This window comes from Crinia signifera, chromosome 2 (assembly GCF_055691185.1).
Source record: "Crinia signifera chromosome 2, ASM5569118v1, whole genome shotgun sequence".
Taxonomy (NCBI): Eukaryota; Metazoa; Chordata; class Amphibia; order Anura; family Myobatrachidae; genus Crinia; species Crinia signifera.
In genome coordinates this window covers 277422924-277432936 of record NC_139218.1, presented here as the reverse complement: position 1 = coordinate 277432936, position 10013 = coordinate 277422924, and the positions used below count along the sequence as shown (strand labels likewise).

The following is a 10013-nucleotide window of genomic DNA, read 5'->3' as shown; positions in this document are numbered from 1 at the left end:
TGGCCAGGTGGCTTACAATGCCAAGTTTCATGCATTGTGGCACAGCCCTTGTCCTTGCCCACCCTAGAAAATGGGGGCACAACTGCCCTGTCCCTTCCCCTGAATGCCTCTTCCTGTCAATCAAGCAAAGGTATTCCTAAAACTACTATGCTATATAAATATTCAAAGACATAAAAAATGCTTAGAAAACTTTAGAGATTATTTAAACATTCTTTATACAAATTTTAAAAGCTTTTTTATACATGATTTCCAGGTATTGATTATATTATGAGGCTTCCCCATACAAAAGTAATTTAACCATCCAGAGTTAACATGGTAATAGCAATGTTATTGATAATAACCCTTTGAGGTGAAGAAAAATCCTTAATAATTTCCTAAAGAAATGTAAGCATACTTTACACTTTTAATTTCAGCTCAACTCAATATAATCTTACATCTATTCAGTGACATTACATCTTAATTGATCATAGCTTTTGAATGACACATTATTTTATTCAGAATTCCTACATTGGCATGTATTCAATGCTTTTTGCGAGTCAGGCTCACTGTTCGCTGGTGCATGTCACTGTGACCTCGCTGAAGCACTCACCACTTTTAATCATCTCCTCCTTTCTGTCTGTCTCCTTATTCAACGCTTCTGCAGCTCACCATCCCTTTTGCGAACTCTGCATAATTATGCGAGGGGAAAAGGGTGAGCTGTAACAGCAGGAGAGATCAGGTTTCACTTTCTCCTGCTCTCCACGTGAGGTGTGCAGACTTGAGCAGTGTGTTCGGGGGATCTGTGGATCTTGGCTTCTGAACAGGTTTAAGGTTAGTGTTTTGTGCAGTGTTTTTATTACAACACATGGCTGTGTGACAATTTTAATTGGGTTTGTGGCTGCAGACTGGTGCTGTGTATTTTGTCCTCATTTATTCTTATTATTGTGTTGTGCTTTGGCTGTGGTTTCAATGCCCTGGGTTTTTATTTTATTTATTTTGTAATTGTTAGCATTTTTAAATGCCTTTTGGGGGCTTTGGTTTAGTTTTTTTTTTTTTTAATACATCCCTAAATTGTGGTTTTATGTTAGGGGGGTCTCCCTGAGCTTCCCTGCCTTGGTTTAACTAGGAGCATTACTGATTACTGATTACTAGGAGCATTGCTGATTTCTTATTGGATACCATTAAAATAACTTATTAAATTCCAAATAAATTAATATATAAGTACAGCATTATGGCACTTGCAATAAATACATTAGAGTACATTTTTTTTAATTTATAAGCCATAAAAAACAAAAAAAATAACAACTTTAACAAAGATAGTCCTACAGTTCACCTAAAAAAGATGCTGAGGGAAAAATGGAGAACTGCTGTAAAAAGAGAAACCAGCAGGACTCGCAATTTGTGCATTGAATACACTTTTGGTGAGAGACACTAAAATCCCCATTGAACAGACATGGGGAGAAGTGCAGGGTGAACTGAGTTAGCTTCGCAAAATATTTTTGGAGAAGCAACAGAGCTGAATACAGTGAAGCCCAAAATAGGAGAGAAAAGTTCACCACTCTCCAAAAAACATGCAGACTCACCGTTTTTTACGGCGACATAGGAGCATTGAATACATGCCATTATGTTTGACGGTGTAAATGTCACAGCCTGTAAATTGCAGACATTGGCAGATTATGACCAATGTTTTATAGTAGCAATCATTTAAGATTAAAAAGCAACCTGGTTTCACCTTTAAAATAATTGCTAAGCTCAAACATCAGGCAGGCTCGCACGGACATATCATATCTCCAGTAATATATGAAAAATAACATAGGAAAACAATTCCTCTCTAAGGAAACACTGAGCCTCTACTTTACTTATGAGCTACTACACTCATTCTCTCTATTCTCACTTATGCCATCAGGTGACCCCCTTTGATGGCTCCCCAATACTACAGTTGAAGTCCAAGGCCGGCACAAGCCAGCCTGGAAAAAGGTGTTTTTGTCTCCCAGTGCGCAAAGACCGTTGTGCATGCTATTAAGACTTTGTTTGACTGCACAATCCAACCACCCCAAGGTTCAAGGTTCAACCACCCTAGTGAGGTTCAAGTGTTAAAAAGTGATTCAAGTGTTAAAAAGTGTTACATTAGTAAGAAGCAGTAGTTACTTGTTGAAAGCAAAAAGTTTCATTATGATGCTCCAAAGTAACAAGGCCAAACCAACCCTGGGGTCCATGCACCCCAATTTCATCCCTAAAACCCATACCTCTATTTTTGTCTTTTATTGATATTATTTATTTTCGATAAACCATCTATAGGTCTGAACATGCTGAATGGTGAGAATTCTATGTAACCAGGGCGCGATTAAGGGTTCCAGCCGCCCTAGGCTAATACAGAAGTCCCCCCCCCCCCCCCCTTCTCCCCACCACCAATTTTTCACTCATATTCAGCTAAAATTCTGTAATTCAATCTCCATTTATATTGCCACTCACAGCCCTAGTAGAGCTGGCAACGGCAGCTCTGGCATCACAGCCTTGGTGACAGGACTAGCCACGGCAGTATTTCCTCTTCCAGGCATCTCTGCCTTGGTGACACTGCCAAGACCAGCAGGTACCGATTTGATGTCAATATTTTCATTTCATCACAACTCCTTTACATGGGAACAGATCATGAATTGTAAAGCAAGTTTAATTTCAATTAAGAATTATATTATTCATGTCATATTATAATTTAGAGGCACCTGAGTGTTTTTTATAGTAATGAATTGTAAATACACAGAAAGACAATTGCCCAACCCATCCCTGTTTTGTTAAATGTAGCCTATAAATAGCCCGTAGCAAAGTTCTCTTGAAGGCAAGACCTGCAAACTAGTAGATTTTGATTTCTCATATGCAACAAAAAACTATGGGGTTTATTCTAGTTCATTCTTTCTGACAAAATCCTTCTTAGAGGGACAAAACCATGTGCACTGCAGGGGGGGACAGATGTAACATGTGCAGAGAGAATTAGATTTGGGTGAGTTATTTTGTTTCTGTGCAGGGAAAATACTGACTGCATGATTTTACACTGCAATATAGATCTCACTTTGAAGAAAAACCCCACCCAAATCTAATTCTCTCTGCACAAGTTACATCTGCCCCACCCGCAGTGCACATGGCTTTGTCCATCTAAGAAGGATTTTGTCAGAAAGAATGAACTAGAATAACCCCCTATGTTCTTTGTAATAACTGCAACCTACAATTATGAAGATAATTAAATCATAGTAGACTGGTCACAACAAGAAATTACATTTGTAATGTGTTTCCCTTTTTCCCTTTGTTTTTGCTGTGTTCGTGTGTGGGTGATCTTATGACGTGGAGAATGAATCACTGATTGCACACAGTACAAAAAACATGCACTCTGGCAAGTGGTATGTGGCACTGGGCACTGTAGGCAGTAACAGGAGCCAGAGTATGCGGGTCATGGAGCTGAACCTTCATGTGGCAGCTACCAGGCCCGGCGACAGGGGGGTTCAAAGGGGACAGCTGACCCGGGCCCGACGATTGGAGGGGACCCAGAATCAGCCACTCATCCCTGCAGTCAGCCGCCTGGCACTCGATTGCTGTGGGCGGCTGACACATGAACCAACCCCCCCATCAAGCATTTTTGCGGCCGCATCACTGCAGGGACTCAGGAGGGGAAGCTGCCTGGGGACACCTGTCAGAACACGCAGCTTCTGGCTGCCACTTACACACACTGACATGAGCGCCGCAGCAGTGCCGGCACATGTCAGTGAGTGTAAGCGGCAGCCGGAAGCTGTGTGTCCTGACAGGCATCCCCAGGCAGCTTCCCCTCCTGAGTCCCTGCAGCACCGCGGCTGCAAAGATTCTTCTTATGGGGGGTGGTTTACGTGTCAGCCGTCCCCTCCCAAGTCCTTGCAGCGCTGCGGCCAGAAAAATTCTTGTTAGGGGGGGTGTTTTATGTGTCAGCTGCCCCTTCCAGAGTCCCTGCAGTGCTCTGGCCACATAAATTCTTGTAAGGGGGGATGATTATGTGTCTTCCGCTCCCTCCTGAGTCCCTGCAGTGCTATGGCTGCAAAAATTCTTGTTGGGGGGGATATTAAGTGCCAGCCGCCCACAGCAGTCCAGTGCCGGGTAGCTGAATGAAGGGACGCATGGCTGAATTTGGGACCCCTCTGATGCACAGGTTACCCCTGGGCAAGAACCATGTGAATTCCCCTGGGAGCAAACCTTTATCCCTCCCTGGCAACAAGCATGTTATCCCCCTGGGCAACAAGCATTTAACTCATCTGGCAACGAGCATGAAATCGTCCCTGGGCATTGAATGGGTAATTCCAACTGGGCAATGAACATGTACTCCCCCATGGCACAGAACATAAAACCCAGGCAAGGGTAACCCCCCTGGCACCGAACATGTAAACCCCCTGGCACAGAGCAAGAAACCTGTAATGGACATCATAGTGTGTGGAAAAATATGTAATGAGCATTATAGTGTGTGGCATTATGTGTAATGGGCATTACGGTGTGTGGTAGAATGTGTAGTAGGCATTACGGTGTGTGGCATATTGTGTAGTAGCTGACAGTTTAGAATTGAGACTGTCTGCACTGGGGGCAGCTATTAAATGGGACTTCCTACCACCAATATGCCCACCATCCCTCCCTGCTCCACACAACTACTAGTGCTTAAGAGGGTGGGGGGCCCCCAGAAATATCAATGTATGGGGCTCCAAGATTTCTGTTGCTGGCCCTGGCAGCTACACAAAGGCAAGGCAAAAGACACCCAGAGCGTGTGGCTGACAGATAGATAAGAGGGTACAGTGGGAAGCAGATGCTGTGACAGGAGCCCACCATCAGTGTGTGGTGGTTAACCCCCAGCTGTAAGACAAAGCTCTGAGAGGCAGAACTGAGGTGCCTAAAATTGATAGCAACAGTTTGGACCAAGGCAGAGCAGCCGCTCAAGACCAGCCTTCTCTTCTGGTGGGCAGCTACTATTACAGCTATAAGAAAGTCTCAAGAGGAGGCAGTGACTAGTCATGAAGAGAGTGCCTAATATAGTTACAAGTTTGCCACAAAGAGCTTACATTTGCTGTCAGGTCTGCAGCAACCTGGGGTATTGTAGTGACTGAAATTATCTTCCCTCTTTCAAAAGGTATCCATTACTAACATCCAAGCCACACATTGCAGCCTTTATGCATCAACTGCTCACTTTGTGGATATGTGGATTTGCACATGAAGAGTTCTGCATTCAGTCACATTTCATTGGAATATAATTCTAACACATACCAGTGAGTGCCCAAACACTTGGGCTTTAGCCATTAGATAACACTGTTCATATCAGTGATTGCTATTATGTTTTATGAATTTATTGTACTATATTGTATTTTGGTTTTGAGGATAGATTTTAAATACCACAACACTTTGCTGACTTTAAAAAAATTAAATTAGATCAACATAATGGGTGGTGTTTATTTACTGTATGTTCTTAATGCAAGTAACATTTCTTAATCTTTCTACAGTCTATTCATAACTTTGCTGCAACTTTATTTTCCTCTCTCATTGGTCCATTTCTGCTACCCACAACACTTCTCACAATGACAGGGCTGTGATAGCCACACCCGCTGAGTGCATAATCTCATGATGCTCTGGAGGGCTGTAAGAGCATGTGTGCACATCTGGAGTGTTCAAAGGATGCTTTTGCTTACAGTGCAGTAGAGATTGTGGTTGCAGGGCTCCATTTCAGGCACCATGCAGCCATATGCAGGGGTCGTGGTTGAGCGACAGTGCCGCTCACAGGGCTCTGCTTTTTGTGCGGCGGTACCACTTTGCACACACACCTAGTTTTGCCCTGGTTGTTATTCACTGACTACCTTTGAATCAGAAGCAGTTTGTGGTCCTAATAATCATCCCATCCTGCAGACTCCCACCTCCCCTTTCTCAGTGCCTTCCATTTCTCAGAAAGACCATATGGTGCATTCCTCGCCCCACCTCTACTTCTCCCATGCTGAATGAGTTACCGGTGCATCACCATGCACAGTGATGTGCATAGTAATAGAGGTTGCAGCAGTGCTTGATTAACCAATAGTCTGATTAGGTTGCAGCCTAGGGTGCCAGGATTTGGGGGGGGGGGGGGGGGAGTTCACCTTGCAGGTGACAGCCATGGAGTTAAATGAAAGCGTATTTGTTCCATGTTTTTTAGCTATCACCTGTCATGATTTACAGTGAAGTTCTTAAGATGACTGCTAGGTGTCTGGGGTCAACTTACTAATGAAACTATTCTTTTATATACATTGTGTACAGTGCCAGCTGGGCAGCCTAAAGTCAAACCAGTTGTATAACCTTCATTACATGCACATGGGCAGTCTGACTGGCAAGTCCCTGAACACTCATACATGTGTGGGCTAAGCAGAATTACATATGTATTAGCCTAGGGCACCTGGAACCTTTAATCAGGCCCTGGGCAGCCTTAATACACACTATGGGCAAATTGTAATAACGTGCAGGTTGTCAACTGTGCGGGACTTTGTGCCAGTCTACCTATATTGTTAAAGTTGCACTAATTTACTGTACACAGCAAACCCAACCTGGTTAAACCAATTCATAGTATTTCCTCCTATGACCAGCACCCATTTCCTTCAAACCAAATTAACAGGTAAAAGTATTTGAGTTGAACGATTTATAGCCCATTTTTATATGTATTTATTTTATATTATTATCATGTTCTAATACTTTTATGGTGAGTACATAATAATGCGGATTTGATTATTTACTATATTTCACAACTCCCACCAGCTAGTTTATGCTTTTTAATGCTTGCAGAACAGTTATACCAGTCTTTTCTCTCCTTTTGATTTATTGTTGGCTTGTAATTGATTAGCGAACAGTGGTAAATTTGGGGAGAGAAACAGAGATAATAGGCCCTACAGCAGAGCGTTGTACACTATTTTTTTAAACTATTTTTAGGCAAGTTAGGTGCAAATTAAGTAGGTACAGTTCGGACTATCACAGAAGAATATGTAAATAGTAAACACAGAGCAATGATTCAGAGTCCATATAGGAAATGTACAATGCAAAGATTTCTAATAGATGACAGATATGGCAGGCATAAGTCTATGTTCTTTTGCTAGAAGGAATATTGTATTTCTGCAAGCGAAATCGGTTGTCCAAGGTACATTTTCAGAATAAGAGGCAATGTTTGTACATGATCTGCATAATGCTCTGAAATAGGCAAAAATTCATAAATTCATAATGTGTCCATATGAAGAAGATACAGAGGCTTTCATTCCCTCCAATCTCCTGCCTTTTTCCACACTGCAGGGCAAGCTTGCATCAGCGTGATTTATAGCCAACTAACTGGCTGGCTAAGTACAGTATTTATGTAATTTAATAAAAAGCTTCGCTACCCTCAATTGATAGTATGATGATTTGCAAATTATTAGTACGTTTCCTTCATCTTTACAGTAGAAACACAAGCATTTCATTGTTAGTCTACTGTACTTGGACCTGGTTAGTTTACATGGCCTTTTCTCCATCAGTTAAAAATACAACCAGTTCCACATTTCTACTTTCCCTTTTCCACAATATTCCACAATAGTAGAACCTTTGTACAAATATTGTAGTACTTTTGCAAGGCAGTTACCCTAGTGCTGGATATGCTATTTATTGTATATAGTTTTAACTATGAAAGAGTGAAGAAAAGTATTCAAAATGTTTGTAAATGATCTTATTATCATAGTAATGCAATACACATGTATCCATTACCTCATTTATTATTCCTAATGTTTTTGCCTAAAATGAATCATTTAAGTGATCCTACCTTTTTGGGTAAAGCAAATAAACTTAAAACGGTCTAAATATACAGTACTAACTTTATCAGCTAGTAATAAAGGAACCAATGCAACAACCTCACAAAAAAAAAAAAAATATATAAAATATATATATATATATATATATATATATATATATATATATATTTAAACTAAATATAAAAATGTATATTTGAAGGGGAAATGGTTTTGCAAATAAAGACAAAAGAATGGGTATGGATTAAAAGATCAACATTGAATTAGTTGACAGTCAATAGGGTGACGCCGCGCCACATGATCAAAATGCATTCGATTGAAAGGGTCAAAATATAGACAGTACAAAAGTCAAAAGTCCCACTAGGAAAGAAAAAATATATATTCCGGCAAATAATTATTTTTTTCCGAAATTATTCATTTGGATTGATATCATTTGACCGTTCTTCAATACAGGAACTCTGTGAGATATTCCAGACCATTTAAAATCAGAAGGTGACTCACCTATGGTGGAACTAAAAGTTTTCCTCTCCCACCTTTATGAACATCTGATAGCACATTACCCCTGAGGAAGTTACATAGGGGCAGATGTATTAAGCCTTAACAAGAGATAAATGTAAGGGTGATATAAAAAGATAAACATCCAGCCAATCAGCTCCTTACTGACTTTTTTCAAACACAGCCTGTAACATGGCAGTTAGCAGGTGATTGGCTGGACGTTTATCTCTCTTTATCACCCTTGCATTTATCTCTTGTTAAGGCTTAATACATCTGCCCCATTGTTACATAGGCCCTTATTCTAGTTAATTATTTATGACAAATTCCTTCTTAGATGGACAAAACCATGTGCACTGCAGGTGGGGCAGATTTAACATGTGCAGAGAGAGTTAGATTTGGGTGAATTATTTTGTTTCTGTGCAGGGAAAATACTGGCTGCATTATTTTACACTGCAATATAGATCTCACTTTGAAGTAAAACCCCACCCAAATCTAACTTTTTCTGCACAAGTAACATCTTCCCCACCTACAGTGCACATGGTTTTGCCCATCTAAGAAGGAATTTGTGAGAAAGAATGAACTAGAATAACCCCCATAGTTACATACTAGGTAAGGTTGAAAAAAGACTTGCGTCCATCTAGTTCAACCTAGGTTGTAAACAGACTTGTTAAGACAGATTATATTTTTTATTTGTACCCATGGATGTTATTAACCAATAAGTGTTTGTCCAACCTTATTTTGAACGAATTTATTGTGTCTGCTGACACCACCTCTCCAGGAAGAGAGTTCCAGAGTTTGACTGCTCTGACAGTAAAGACATTTTTTCTTCTATCTGAACAAAATCTTTTTTCTTCTAATCTATACTCATGCCCTCGCGTCCTAGATTCCTTTCTTGTTGAAAAAAGGGTGTTTGCCAGTTCCTTATATTGGCCCCTGATATATTTGTACATGTTGAGCATGTCCCACCTTAAACGTCTCTTTTCTAATGTAAATAATCCCATATTGCTTTATCTCTCCTCGTAGCCTAAATTCTCCATTTCCCTTATAAGCTTTGTTGCTCATCTCTGGATTTTTTTCTAATTCTACGATGTCCTTTTTATATTATGGGGCCCAGAATTGTACACCATATTCGATGTGAGGTCTCACCAATGCTTTATACAGTGGCATAATTACCCTTGAGTCCCTAGATTCAATGCACCTTTTAATGCATGCTAAAATTTTGTTAGCCTTATTTGTTGCTACATTGCAATGGGCACTACACCCCAGTTTGCTGTCTATTTGGACTCCTAGATCCTTTTCGAGTATTGAAATACCCAATTCCTTTCCGCTAAGGTTATAACTAGCACACTGGTTGTGTCTCCCAAGGTGCATAACCTTACATTTATCCACATTGAACCTCATCTTCCACTTTTTAGCCCACTCCTCTAGATTTGCAAGATCCTTTTGAAGCGTGGTGACATCTTCTGGTGATTTAATAACTTTACTTAGTTTTGTATCGTCCGCAAAGATGGATACATTGCTGAGTAACCCCTGCTCAATATCGTTAATAAAAATGATAAATAAAATGGGCCCTAAAACGGAACCCTGAGGCACTCCACTTAGTACTGGTATTGTATCTGATACGGCACTGTTCACAACCACTCTTTGTTCTCTATTACACAGCCAATTCCCTACCCATCTGTAGATATTTTCAAGTTGTTATGACGAAACGCGTTGGGTGCCTGTTTCCTGATTATTGAACAAGTTCAACCATGTCAAACA

The 10013-nt window shown here is 40.7% G+C and overlaps 1 long non-coding RNA gene across 1 annotated transcript in view; it reads left to right on the top strand.

Moving 5' to 3' along the window:
- Positions 1-674: 674 nt before the first annotated feature.
- LOC146059052 (uncharacterized) overlaps positions 675-10013 on the top strand; it is a 75403-nt gene continuing 66064 nt past the window's right edge. Inside the window, exon 1 of the long non-coding RNA XR_014470121.1 lies at positions 675-810. This is a non-coding gene — a long non-coding RNA (uncharacterized LOC146059052). The remainder of the gene's footprint in view (positions 811-10013) is intronic.